The 14996-nt window shown below is 33.5% G+C and overlaps 1 pseudogene; it reads left to right on the top strand.

Moving 5' to 3' along the window:
* Positions 1–14996, top strand: part of LOC109118905 (cytochrome P450 704C1-like) — a 43747-nt pseudogene that overhangs the window by 27157 nt on the left and 1594 nt on the right.

Here is a 14996-nt window from a genome sequence, read left to right as displayed (position 1 = left end):
ACTTGTGTGGAGGAACTATCCTTACTGCAAAAGGTAATAAAAAAAATTGTCTATTCAGAAAGAAAACAACTTTTGTTCTGGACACAATCTATTCCACATGAGAAATGGAAAGCAAAAAGATCCAACTTGAAATATTTCGAAGTATGGGGATATCTAGCAAAAGTCCAAGTTCCTATTACTAAAAGGATTGAAATACGACTTAAGACTGTGGATGTAAAATTAGACTTGAGTAGTCTAGTGAAAGGTGTAACCAACCTTGGAAAGAAAAAAAGGAGAATCTACTCAATAAAGAGATTCAGAGGCGTAGTAAATATGAAGGGACATATACTTCCTTCGAATAAGATTTTGTAACATTTCTTAATTCTTATGTAGACTCATCATTTTGGAAAAATTGTGTAAATAGTGAGATTGGTTCAATATGGAGCAATTCTATTTAAAGTTGGTTGATCTTCCTTTAGGAAATAAACTTTTGGGTTCAAAGTGAATCCTCAAAAGGAAAAGGAAAGTCGATAGAACTGTTGACAAATAAAGAGCAAAACTTTGTGTCAAAGGTTTTAGACAAAAATAAAGTTTTGATCTTGTTGATATATATATATCGTCAGTAACTAGAATTACATCCATTAGGATGCTAATATGATCAGTTGTTATATATGACCTCCAAATTCATCAAATGAATGTGATTTAAAAATTCTTAAACAAAGAATTGGAGGAAGAAATTTACATGGAACAGCCCGAGGGTTATATGGTTCCTAGTAAACAAAAGAAAGTGTGTGAACTTGTTAAGTAACCGTATGAACTAAAACAAGCACCCAACCAATGACATAAAAAATTTTACCAAACCATGTTGGCAAATGGTTTAGGAATGACAGAAGTGATAAATGTTGTTCACATTAAAATCATAAGGTCACTGTTTGTGTTAATATTGGTTATATGTTGGTCATCAGTAGAGACATATGACATAAATGCTACTAAACATATGTTATAAAGCAAGTTTGGAATGAAATATCTTGGAGTTGCTGATGCGATGTTAGGTATAAGAATCCTTAGAACTCCATAATGTTTAGCATTTTCACGGTCTCATTGCATTGAATATGTACTTGACTAGTTCAAATATTTGAATTTCAATATTATCAAGTCTCCAATAAATATGAGCATGCATTTCAAAAAATTAAAGTGAAAGTGACTCACAAATGGATCGTGCTAGAGTATTGGAAAGTATGATGTATATCATGAAGTGTGCCCGATCAGATATAACATTTTCTATTGTAAACTGAGTCGGTTCACAAGTTATCCCAAATAAACTCATTTGATAGAAATAAATAGATTTTTGGAGTATTTAAAATAATACTTAAAACTTTCTCTTGCATCATAACAATAACCTGTAGTATTGAAAGGATATAATGATGCAAATTGATCATCGGACAAATGAAGTAAAGTCCACTAGTGGATATGTATTTAATCTTGCTAGAGAAGCATTCTCTTGGAAATATTTCAAAAGAGACATGTATCACTAGCTCTACAATGATCTCTAAGCTAGGTGTTCTAGATAAGGTCGGTGAATAAGTTGAAAGACTCCAAAATTTCTTGATAGATATTTATTTGGCCCAAACCATTGACATCAGTATGCATACACTTTGATAGTCAAGATGCAATAGGTAGGGAATGAAGCATGACGTATAACAGAAAGTCTCGTCATATATTACATAAATTGATACCGTTAGAAAATTACTCTCCAGTGGAATTATAAGAATTGACTAAGTAAAGTTAAAGGATAATGTGTTGGATCCACTTACAAAAAGGTCTAACTAGAAAGAAAGTTGAAAGATCATCTGAGGGAATGGATTTATGACTTATGACAAGTCATCATGGTGGTAACTCTATCTAGCAGACTAGAGATCCCAGTAGCTAGATTCAAGAAGAAAAACAAAGTTGAGTATGTTTGTTCGGCATTGTCAACAAACTTTATCCATTCTCATGATGAAGACAATGCTCAGGGACAATGATACAACATTAAGTCTTGTTAATGAGTTAATAAAGCCTAATGGTTTTAATGATTTGCTAAGTTTGACAGAGTTAACCAAATGGTGTATCTACGTAATAACACGGTTATAAATCACCTATGTGAGTGTGAAGTGTAAACAGCTTCAAAAAAAATGATTGTAAAAAGCCTATCTCTATAAATTCATGAAATCAGGAGGTGTTCATTGATAAAAATGAACACAACCGTGAGAACCATACATGGTAAAGGTTCAATTGTATGACATATGGTTGACTAGATATACACCAAAGCTCGACGGTTGAAACATACTGCATATACTGATTTACAGAGTACACACGACATATGTTCACTATGGTAAGTCTAAGGGAAACCTAGTTATCCAGATGCAATTAATTCTTGCTTGTAAAGTACAAATACTTGTCCGTTTCTTTGTCTTGGAGTCATTACCCATTCATATGGGGGATTGCTGGGTTTTAAAAGGTGTGAATGGATAATGAAAAGGTATGATTTTATGAAGAGTTGTGACTTTTAAGAAAGGTTGCGACTTTTATGAAAAGTTGCGGCTTTTATGAAATGTTATGATTTTTATGAAAGGTTGTGACTTTTATAAATGGTGATGACCTATCTGAAAGATTTTGACTTTTCCAAAGGTTTACTTTTCTAGTGAGTCACAATAAGAACCTTTTCACACTACCCTTTGTTCTATAAATTGAGGGATTTTCCCTCATTTTAAATATATAGAAAATAGAATTATGGATTTTTTCTTCTACTACTAAATCTAGTATTCTAAGTGTATTTTACTATCGTTGAGGGACTCACTGACACTAGCCCTTTGGGTATCAATACACTGGTGATTGAGATCATTCTACCCTTGGAGGACGTATTCCAAATCAAACCTGGTATACTAGAGGGGAATAATTTCCTTAATGGGACATTGTGCATTCAGTGGGCTTGATCTTCTTTCTGTTTTTTTCTAGATTCTGGTATGTGTCACAAATTTTAGATTTGTGGATTAATTTCAGTTCTTCTAATTTTTTGTTCTTCACTGGTTCATTAAACTTTTGTAACTTTGTCTTTCTGCAAAGTTCGTTGAAATCAATAAGATTCTTTAGACACATATTAACAACAATTCTTCTTTAAGAAAAATAATTCATATAGTTTTCTAATCTAACTAGTTTCTCTATAAGTTTTAATTTTCTAGTTTTGAAAATACTGTTAAACTTTGTTGTTTCACAAAGTTCTTCAATGTTTTGTTCTATGTATGTTAGGAATACCAGATGAACAACAAAACTATCCCATATATTTTCTGAAACGGTCAAATCCTACAAGATAATAGAAATTAAGTAAGTCCACAAGTTGATTTCACAGAAGGGTTCCTTATTTATTCCTACCAGACGAATAATCCTAGTTCTATCGATGTAGAATCTATTCATGAAAGAAATTCTAGATTCTATATTCACAGTTTCCTTTGAAGTTGAGCAAGACAACATGTTTAGTTCAAATGATGAAGGCAAAAGTATTATCAATGCATTTGACGACGCAAGTGCATTGACACTTTGCAGATTTGTATATATATTATGGAAGATTAAATGATTTCTCAATATTGGATCCGAATCAAAGTTAAGACACAATATAAGAACTATTGATGAGTTTGTTTATAAGCTGATCCACATAAAAACTGAAAAGATGAGTAAACCAAAAGCTAATCTATCTGTAGGTCAATCATCCTATATCTACTACTTTTAATATTTTTCTAGTAGCAATGGAAGAAAGAAGACATTATGTCAAAGTTTCTAGAAAAAAGCTGGAAAAGTTTTGCATGGTATTATATTAAACTTCATAATAGCAGGAAAAGTTACCACAACAACCACCCTTTCTTGTTCCATATATGTGCTACGCAAATATCCTCCGGAGAAAGAAGTACAGGAGATTAAAAAAGAAATATATGATAAACAAGATGCACCAGACATAATGGATTGTGGTGTCAATGTGAGTGAACATGCCCTAGAAAAGATGCATTATCTTCATGCAACACTGATTGAGACTCTTAGACTCTATCCCACAATTCCTATGATAAAAAGAACTTCTTTTATTGTATACATTCGCGGTCACCTTACTAGATGGATTCAATTTAACATAGGGGACATAAACGCTTGGCAATCATATTTAATGGGAAGAATGAAATTTATATGGGGAGATGATGTAGAAGAATATAAATCAGAGAGATGGATCGATGGGGATGGTTTCTTCAAGCCTAAGAACCACTTCAAATTTACAGCTTCCCAGGTTGCTCAAACCACGTTATTAGCGTTAATTATCATTTCTTAGAGCCTTGAATGCGACACTATACTTATTTTTTTTTTGCATGTATAGTGTCTTATTATAACTAGATAAGTCTATTATTTTATTGATAAAATAGGTGGGGCCAAGGATCGGCTTGGGAAGGAGTTTGCCAATAGGAAAATGAAAATATTATCGGCTTTTTTTGTCACATTACTTCGTTTTCAGGTAGAGTGATGACAAGAAGACCTTCAACTAAAGAACAATGATTAATCTTCATATTGATGGGGGATTGCCTATTCTTGTCTTTCATAGATTATGAAATTAAAAGGACATTATAGTAATATGTATATTAGTATTACTTCAATTCTTCCTGAATGTTGTTTATGACATCAATATACTAATAAAATCCATCACATATCATGGAAATAATGTTTTCTGTCTATGGGTTGTAGCACTGTTGCACATTCACATTCACGTTGTTCTTCCTTCCTCCCAAAATGTATTCATGTCATTTCTGTGTGAGATGTTCAGTGGAATAACAATTGTTCCTAGACTTTAGGAGATATTGGTAATATAATTTCAATCATGTTTTTTAGCTTCATAGAAAACCACAGATAAGAGTTGCTCACTTGCATGAATATTAAATTACCCCATTGTTGTTTCCTATTTACAAGTAATCAACTGGCATCTGAAAAGCTTCATTTTAGAAGTAAAATTAACAGAAATTCTACACTACTTCAAAGGATGGGATAACATTGAAGGCATGCATATGATTAACTGAGTGACTAAGATTCTAAATTTGTATCGTTAGTTCGTTTCCTTCAATAAAGACTCCGTGCTATGAAACATTAGGTCCCATAAAGTTAGCAACTTCAATAAGAGAGGCAATCATAGGTCAAAGATATAATCAAATTGTGGATGTCAATAAACACACATTTGACATGAAAAAACTGCACATGTTGGCTCAATTTGTTAATATATAAAATAGTTATTACATATACAAGTTATTCCGTACTATACAACTCATTCTTTTGGAATGAAGATTGTATGAATTTTGTTTCACGAAAATATAAATATTTAACAACTTTTTTCTATTGATATAAAACTTTAATTGAGGGAGTTAGAGGAAGCACCTTAAAGATCAATTAGCGAGGTTTTGAAATTGTGTACTTATTTCATTATGTTAGATCAAAATTACGAATTAAGTTAAAGTAGTAGAGTCGATCCACTTAAGTCTTGAGCAGCAGTGTAGTATCAGATCCCAAAGGTAGTAAGTATATTTTTTCTAATGGAAGAAAGTCATTTTTCAAGATTCTATTACTGTAAAGAATCATTCTTCGTGTAAAGTTAAAACAAGAACAAGCTCCTTGGGTGCGTTCTTACCGCAGCCATATTTCCTCCAATATACTGTTGGTTTTTTTAAAAGACGGTGCAAACAAAGAAGGATCTCACTAATTTTACTAAGCATAAAAGGGCTTAAAACAGACAACTTAATAATGTGCATAACAAAAATTCAAGAAGTCTAAATAATATCATAAACAAAACAACCTAATAAAAGTTTAAAAATTCAAACATGGCCATATTGTAGATGACACTTGTTACTCTACACGACCTAGATCGTTTTACGTTTATTAGACATTACTTAAGTGAACCAAATTGCCTAACGTGTTTCAAGAAGATGTAAAGATTGTAAAGTAAGAAAATGATTTCTATGTGGAAACACCCAACTGAACAGAATTTACGCCAACTTCTCTAAATAACTACGAGCCTCATCCAACATATGATATTATAAAATTTTATATTAACCGAATGATTAACTACTTAATCTCAATACTACCACACACCTCCAATGTATGTATTCCCAATGTCTTCGAGTTGCCCTCAACATGAAGGCTATGATTCTAAACTTTGTTTATAGACTAGAGGTCAAGAAAATATAAAAGTAACAAATACTAAGAAAACTTCCTAGATCTATTTTTATGTATGCTTTGATCAGAAGCACATCAGAAATCAATCTCTCAATTTTTTTGCTAGGTAAGTGTCTAAGTATAATGGACACCTCTTCTCTTTTTGACGTTTTTGCATTGTGAAGTCTTCTACTCCTTCACTAACACTTCTTTTGTTCCATAAGTTTATTTTATTTAAAAATCTTCTTGCAAAGAAACTCCTTTATTAAATAGAAGTCTTTCTTGAAAATCTTTCTCCTAAAATGACTTTGCCAACGCGTTCCATGCATTTCGTCATTTATCATAACAATGCTTATCCCAACATAATAAATAAAAGATTTTGCATAAATATTGCTAGAATCACTGAATATCGAATTTTGAGGGATTATAGCAGCAGCTACCTAACATCAGAAAATTGCAAGGCCTCTTAAATTGAATTGGCTTTTGTTGCTGTATTTTCCTGCCAAACACGCTATACTGCAGATAATACCTATAAACAACAAATATGACTTCAGATCATTGAATAGTTGACACTGAAAAACCTCATAAAATACATTGCAGAAGATCCCCAATAAGTGCATGTTCTATTTCTCAAAAGTCACATGCATAACAATAACAATATCTAACAAGATCTTGAACAGTAACTAAGTCAAAAGTAAACTTTAATATAATTGTCATTTCTATGATAGTTCCATGATTATCTAACTTAGTATTTAGTTTTCATGACATGGAACCTAATTGATTAATTATCTAAGTATTAGATGGACCATTTGCAATATTCTAAGAAAATTTTCCTCTGTATATCAAAAGGAAAGTTGGTCCCTTCTTTTTTCATCATTTTCACACTCTCGAAAAAATGAGTTCCTTCACTTTCCCTTCAAGAAATATTTGGTTATCTCAGAATTATGGATTAGAAATTTTCAATGAAACAAGCAAACAATACAAAGAGGTGATATCAACACTTTGCAAACGAGAGTCTAATTAACCTAATTTTGATATCTCACAATATGAAGCCTTTTGGAACAATTTATCTCTCTTTGAATCAGCTCTATGTATGGAACAAAATTTCTAATCCCAACCCTCTGTTATTTTTCTTTGCACTGTTCCAAAAACAAGCGCCACTTGGCTTAAAGACTTAACCTTTTCCATTATGATTAATCCTTAAGATTATACAAAGAGCTATATACTCAATAAGTTACCCCATGCATGCATACCTTTCTTGGAATTTATTTTTCTCTCCAATCCTAAATTTGTAAACAAGGAGTTGCCATTGTTATCCACTCATCTACCTTACACACTATTACCAAAATCTAAATTAGGATAAGATAATTTCATGATCATTTACATATGTAGAGAACCAAAAAGTACATTTGTTTCTTAGTGGAATTTCACACAAAAGATCAAAGCTAAATAAGTACTAAAGTATCGCTACTATCACTTGATCAAGCATTTAAGGGGTTTGTAAGTAGGAAAATCTGCATATGGACCTTATTGGGATCACATATTGGCATACTGGAAAGCAAGCGTTGAGAGATCCGAGAGAGTCTTCTTCTTTATTTGCGATGATTTGAAGGAGGACACGTTGGATTATGTGAAGAAGTTGGTTGCTTTCATGAACAAACCCTTCCCTAAAGAGTAACAAGAGCGAGGCTTGCCCCAAGAAATTGTGCTACTCAATGATTTCGAAATTTTGAGTAATTTTGAGTCTATTAAGAGTAAGAAATTACGAGAAACCTTGTCAGGAATAAGCAACGGTTTATTTTTTGAAACTAAGAAATTGGCGATTAGAAGAATTATTTGACAAGGATATGACAAAATTCATTGATGACATAACACTGGGATAAATCTCCGGGGTTCACATTCGCTTCTTTAGTAAAGTACTTAACAAATTAATGTACGCCAAACAATAAGGAATAAATATAATGTACGCCAAAAAATAATTTCAAACAACACCATTCCCCTGTAAAGAGACCATTTTTATTAGACATTTCAAACATATCTCATCAAATTCTAGGTGTAAATAATCGTTAATTAGTATAAAATCCAACAAAGAGTTTAGGTCGAACCCACATGGAGTGGTACATGTCTAACATTCAATTTGAAAGTACAAATGTTATTTAATTGGATAGAGGAATTATTTAATCAAAAAGATAAAAATAAATCTAAATGTTTGAAAAGAATGTCAGATGTATGGATTAATTTTGCAATAATTAGCTGAAACAAAAAATAAAACAAGGGGAAAATAACAATATGGAGAGGAGTTGTGTCACAACCCGGAGCACCCCTTAGAAGTAACATGACATATTTGACCTCTTAGAGGTCTTATACAAGCCCATAGTTATCATTCATCGCATTGTCATAGGTAAATTAGTAAAAAAATTAAGACTTTCATAGCACATCATATGCTAGAACATCACCTCCATTATATATATAAAATATCATATTTACATAGTTAGACTCCATGTCTCTTTGCCATCTTAGACCAAACATCCTTAGAGTATATTAGGGACACGACCCTTATAATGTAAAAGATTAACTAAATTATTGCATGACTTTACTTAAACATAATGTGGGGAATCCTTTGAAATATAAGGATCCCTTTCTTTGAGCTTGGAAAACACATATCAAGCCCTTCACCTTAGGGACATCCTTTAAGTATCTAACCTACACTTTGTGTAAAAAAGGTGAGAAAGAATGGAGTTAGTACAAAAATGCATTAAGTATGGCAAACATGCAAAAACATGCATTTCAAAGGGACATTTTACTTGAAACCATGCATTAAGCCTTTTTGTGAAAAAATTATAAAACTTTGATACAATAAGAATTATACAATTCACGTACTTCATATAGGCATATTCAAAGGTCAAACATCATATAAAACCACACATTTCATTTAAATCATGTTAGTCACAACTTTACAGTAACTACTATATCTTTACAGTGAGATTTCTTAATTAACTCCCTGACTTCCCAAGTAATCCTCTAGTGATACATGGTGCAATGCATAGAAAATGTCCAATTACACAATCCACCCTCAAGTATCACCTTAAGACCACAATGTAATCATACATGCACCCTCATTACTTACAAAACATATACATATACATAGCGGTATAATATATCATGATAGCACAACTTTACATAAAACTCAACATAATACATACCCCTCATATAAGACTTAACCCAAGACATCATGAGAGTCAGACGACCAATAACATCATTCCAAAAAATAGTAAACAACGCATACTTGGACTTCACTTCATTAAGCATCACAGAACACTACTTATAACCTCAATTTAAGTCTACTAGTGCAATGTACATGTGAAGTCCCATAACCTCACACATAATAAGTAAAACTACAGAGATACTACAAGCATACCATTCACTCCATACATGAACAAGACAAGTATAGAAATCTTGATACATTCCAAGAACTTCAACATATAGTCAATATGAATAACATTATGCATATAAGAAGAGACCACCTAACATGGACCCATTAGGACTCATACCATGCATATCATCACAACAAGTAGATAACACTACAATGTCATGCATAAGAAACATAAACATAGTCATATACATTAGATCACGTTCCTAGAACTCCCTTCAAGAGTTAATTGTGCAATTCATAGGTGAAGTCTCATACACCCACCTACACTAAGCAACTTCCCTTAGGTTATCCGAGTTAGGGTCCTTACTTTACTTCCGTTGTCCATTTTACTTTAGGGAAACATTAGCCTTAACCGACTTTAATAACATGGGTGCTAAACATGAGATTTGGTGTTTTAGAGCCTTTCACCAAGGGAAGGTGCTCTAATTAGCCAAAGTAGAACACTATCACATGCTAGCATATTAGGTGAAATAACTTGCTAGATCCTATGGGGAAAGCATACTTTATGGAACTAAAGATATGAATTGGACCCTCTCCATGCCCATAGGCATTGGAGTCCTCATCCAATTAGAATCCATGAGTTAATCTTCCTCAAAGGGAAGTCAACACCCCATGGGGAACCATAGGTGAATTTTCCACCGAGGGAAGTCAACACCTTATGAGAACCCAATTGTGAATCTTCCTCCAAGGGAATCCAACACCTCTCATTGTCATGTTCACTCTTTGCTAACATGACTTCCCTTTATTGAAAAGTCATTATTATCATTACTTTATAAAATGTGGGCTCATGAGATTTAACCCCGCATATGCTTAGCTCATATGTTATAGATGAGAGTTCATCAACCTAAGTCATGTGAGAAACCCTTTTACATGGACATAGCATATTCAAGCACCATCTAGTTGTAGAATACTCTTGGCAACACCTATCAAGCACTCCTGTATTGACTAGATCAACATACGTTTGTGTGTGTGCATACATATATGTGAGCAAACATTTTCACATAAATACCCTTAGGCCACACATGTTCATACATTAACATAATCCTGCATTCATATTCATGTAAAAAGAAAACCAAACCTCGGAACTATCCTATCCAGGAACATATGTGAAATGCATAGACAAGGTCTCATACCCTTGTCGATACTAGTAATCCTATAAAGTCATCCTAGTTAAGGGAATACATAACAGGCTTCATTGACATATACCTTGCATGCATAGTAGTAGACATTAATGAATATGAGATCAACCTTTCATTAGACACAATGAACCTATACTACCTTGTAACATGCATGAAAGTGTGGGTGTATGTACATTGGTCAACGTGATCACCTAATGTCTATCAATCAACATATTGAGGCATACACCCTCTTGGGACCACAATGCACAACCAAGCATACACCATACAACACAATTTAGCATAGGAGACAAGCTAACTTCATATTACACTTAAGACTCCAAACCTTAGTTATTGACACATTCACATTGGGTTACATAGGTAAGGGGACATAAACCATCACAAGTAATCAATGTAAGCACCTAACCTATCCCTAACATAGTAATACACATGCTTATACAATAGCCATACAACCTAGATCACAACTAGAATAGAAGACAAGGCATACACTTCACATAGTGTGATCATCATAACCACACATTCGTATATAATAAATCAAGGACATAATCCACACATAAACAGATCCACATGAAGTAAACACCGCCACCATAAGTGCATCATACCACAAAATGTCATACAAGGCCAAGTAAATGAGTATAGCAACCTTACCAAATATCCTTTTCTTTGATCATCCATGATCAATACTCATAATTAATCAATAATAAAATATAGGTCAGAATCTAAAGACAACATAAAATAAAGGAAATCATACTTAAATTGCCATTGAATCGAGATCATATCAGGTGATCCACATTAACAATTAATAGAAGATGGAAAAACATAGGTCAATGCTTACCAATCCTCTAACATTTATCCACGTGGATATATTTAACATAATTCACTATCAATATACATAATTGGCAGTAGATATAGGCAATTCAACATGCTAGGATCATAATTCAATCAACATAAAGTCAAGATCACAATGCCCATAATATAGGCTAATTTAAGAATTGGAGGGAACATGGGTTCATCGTGATATTTGAATGAAATTCACTTTAAATTAAGTACATAAAAATAAATTTATCATAAGCATGGTTTGGAAATCAACTTGAGAAAGAACTCATGGCTAGATTGAAAGATACAGAGTATGATCATGAATGCTGTTTGAAAACCTTTGAAGGAACTTTCTAGATGAATGGATATATAAAGATGAAGGATTAACATACCTTCTAAATGAATCAAATACAACGAAATTTCAGGACAAAAACCTTCTTCTCCAACTTCCATGGCTGCCTTCTTCTTCGTTGGGTTAGAGAGAAAAACTTGGGGTTTTTATTTGGGGTTTTGAAAATAATGGGTTTATGACTTATTAAAAGACCTTAAACTATTTATATTTAATTCAAAAACCATTTAAAATCAACCCCAATTAATAAATCATCGAATGGAATTTATTTGGAAAATAAATCTTGACCAGCTCGCCTTGGGACCATGGCCACCTTCACGGTCCGTGAAGGTGGTTCACGACCCTTATCACGGTCTGTGGTCCTTGGAGAAGTGGATAACTAGACTTTACAAGCCCACAACTGTCTAGGAAGTTCCACGACCAAATTCGCGGAACGTGGTCCACTTCACTGGCCGTGAAGTCGTCCATGAACACTAAGGCAGTAAGCTGCCAACTTGGGACAGCTTTTGTCCACAAGTTGGGTCCTTCTCAAAGACCCATTGGTTGGTCCTTAGGGAGTTTTTCCCAGACATTTCAAATGTAAACACACTCATATAAATGCCAAGGACCTTAATATCAGTTTGATCATCAAACAAAAAACTCAACACCTCGAAACATGTTAGGCACACTCAAATAGGTCCAAGGGTTAACTTTCAAACGTCTTGGATGTTTATGGACGTTTGACTTCCAAATGACTTCAAATAAATCACGAATACTTTAAAACACTTAATTAGTATATTAACAATCTTCTTGGCACATGTGAGTCTCTAGACACCTTAACTCATTATGGGGGGTCTTACAAGTTGTTGGGATGTGATCGATTGTAGGCTAATTATGCTATACGAGTAATTTAAATCTAAAGATGATTTTCTGAAACATTGTGGGTAGGATGGACTTAAAGTGCAATAGATTTAACTGGAAAAATGATAACAGTTCAGGAAATTCATTCGAACAACAACAATATTAATAAGATAACTAGCCCGAAATCTTAAAAGATTCATTCTCTCGAGGTAGATGGATTTGATTGGATTTAATATCCACTCTCTCGAGCTAAACCCATGTAAACTCAATACCCACAAATCATTAACCAAATGCTTTGGGCCTTAAATATATTTCTCCAACAACATAAGAACTCAATATTAGAATTGCATTTGCATTTGCATTTAAAATTCATAAATTACAACTCCGCTAATGATTAAACAAAGATTTAAACAACAATTTCATCATCAAATAAAAATACCCATACAATAATTCGACAAATAAATATCACACCCCCAGAATTGAAGTTTTACCTATACGTCATAAAATTAGAGAAATGGATACCGAATTCATTATCCATGATGTGGGTAAGAGTCTCCAAGCCTTTACAATGATTTCCAATAATGAAATTTCAAGTCTCACTTTTCAAATCCTCAAAAATTAAACAACATGATATAAAAAATCAAGAGAAAACTTTATGTCTATAATGGGAACGGTAATATCTGCGAGAAAACTCCTCAAAACTACATTTCAAATCCAAATTATAATTTCCCAAAATTAAGCCTCAAAGTCCACTGAATAGACTAAGTAGAGCCACGCCAAACCAATCGGTGATCCATCGAGCTTCCTCTTTCATCTCCACTTTGCATTGGCCTTCAGTGTCTTAAGTCTTGTAACTTTGGGTGATACGATTTGTTATCATTGAATTGATTGGTGATGTGCTGGCTGACAGTTTCTTCCACCAACTTGGTTCTTCTCTCTATATGGAATACTGGAACTTTAGGCGACATGATAAGCCACTCAATGGTGAGCCAAGTCATCTTTGCAATCTCCAGGATTGCGTTCTCATAACTTTTTTGACTCTTTAGTTCCTTTTTGTCCGGTTATGTCCTTACCTTGCTTTTGATCCTTCATATCTTTAAATGAACATTTAACATCAGTTTTTAGCACAAAATACGCATTTGAAGACATTAATACTAATAATACAAAGTCCTAAAGTATTCCAAATATCGTACTCATCATACTACAACAGAAAAATCATAGTAATTACCCATGGTTTTTTATAAATACTAAGTCTAAAGAAGATATGGAAAATCAAGAAACTGGCTGAATTCTAGGGATCTAATGGATGAAAAGAATCCACTAATGAAATCCCACATAACCAATGATGAAATTTAAGGAGAAATCCTTTAAGTTTCTGTGTTGAAATTTAAAAACATTGTTTCTTGTTTGTGGGAGGTTTGGTGGACTTTTCTTCTTCTTTTTGCTCCATGTTTTTATGATTTTTCACAAATCAAGCTAAGTTATTATGCTTATATTCTGTAGAACAACGTAGTTCAAGCATTAGACAACGTTGTTTAAGGGCCCCAACGGCTACGAAAAATACATGCATGACCCTAACTTAAAAAGTTGTACATGCCATCCATGGAGGGGCATACGGAGCATTGTTTGGACCACAAACCAGAGTGCGCAGTAGCGGTTGGTGCTACGCCTGACAGGGCTTCACTAAAACGAGCATAACTTTTTTACTTTGGAGCATGGATTTCAGCAAACTTGGGGGAGTTAGAAAGAGGATTTAATTATGTTTAATTTGATAGGTGATGCGCCACCTATGTCATTTTGTGCAAAAAGAATGATCATTTAATGATAAACCAATAACCAAATTCTTCAAATTGGTTTATGATCCTCACCTACAGTTATATCTGTTGTCCGTAGTTCCATCAAAGGAATATCTTGGTCGATCGTGGGAGTGATCAGAAACCATCAATATTTTGTCCGTAACAACGAAACGCCACCTAGGGTCCGTGATTATACCTACGCTCTGTGGGTGGTTCCGCCGGTAAAGGCACCTCTTCTTCTGAAAACTAGAAGTTCTTCATTTTGAGTTCTCATGCGTTACAATTTGACTCTTCACATCCTTTGAGAAGGCATATAGTTGGATATATAGTCACGATATCATCTTATACCCCTGACGAGATATAGGTTGGGCTCTTGGAACTTGTGGAGGGACATTGTATCATTGTAAGGCTCATAAATTGTTGTCAGTTAGAGAAAC

This window comes from Solanum lycopersicum, chromosome 11, assembly GCF_036512215.1.
Source record: "Solanum lycopersicum chromosome 11, SLM_r2.1".
NCBI lineage: Eukaryota > Viridiplantae > Streptophyta > Magnoliopsida > Solanales > Solanaceae > Solanum > Solanum lycopersicum.
The sequence above is the reverse complement of the archived record's forward strand: the minus strand, read 5'-3'. Positions and strand labels throughout refer to the sequence as shown.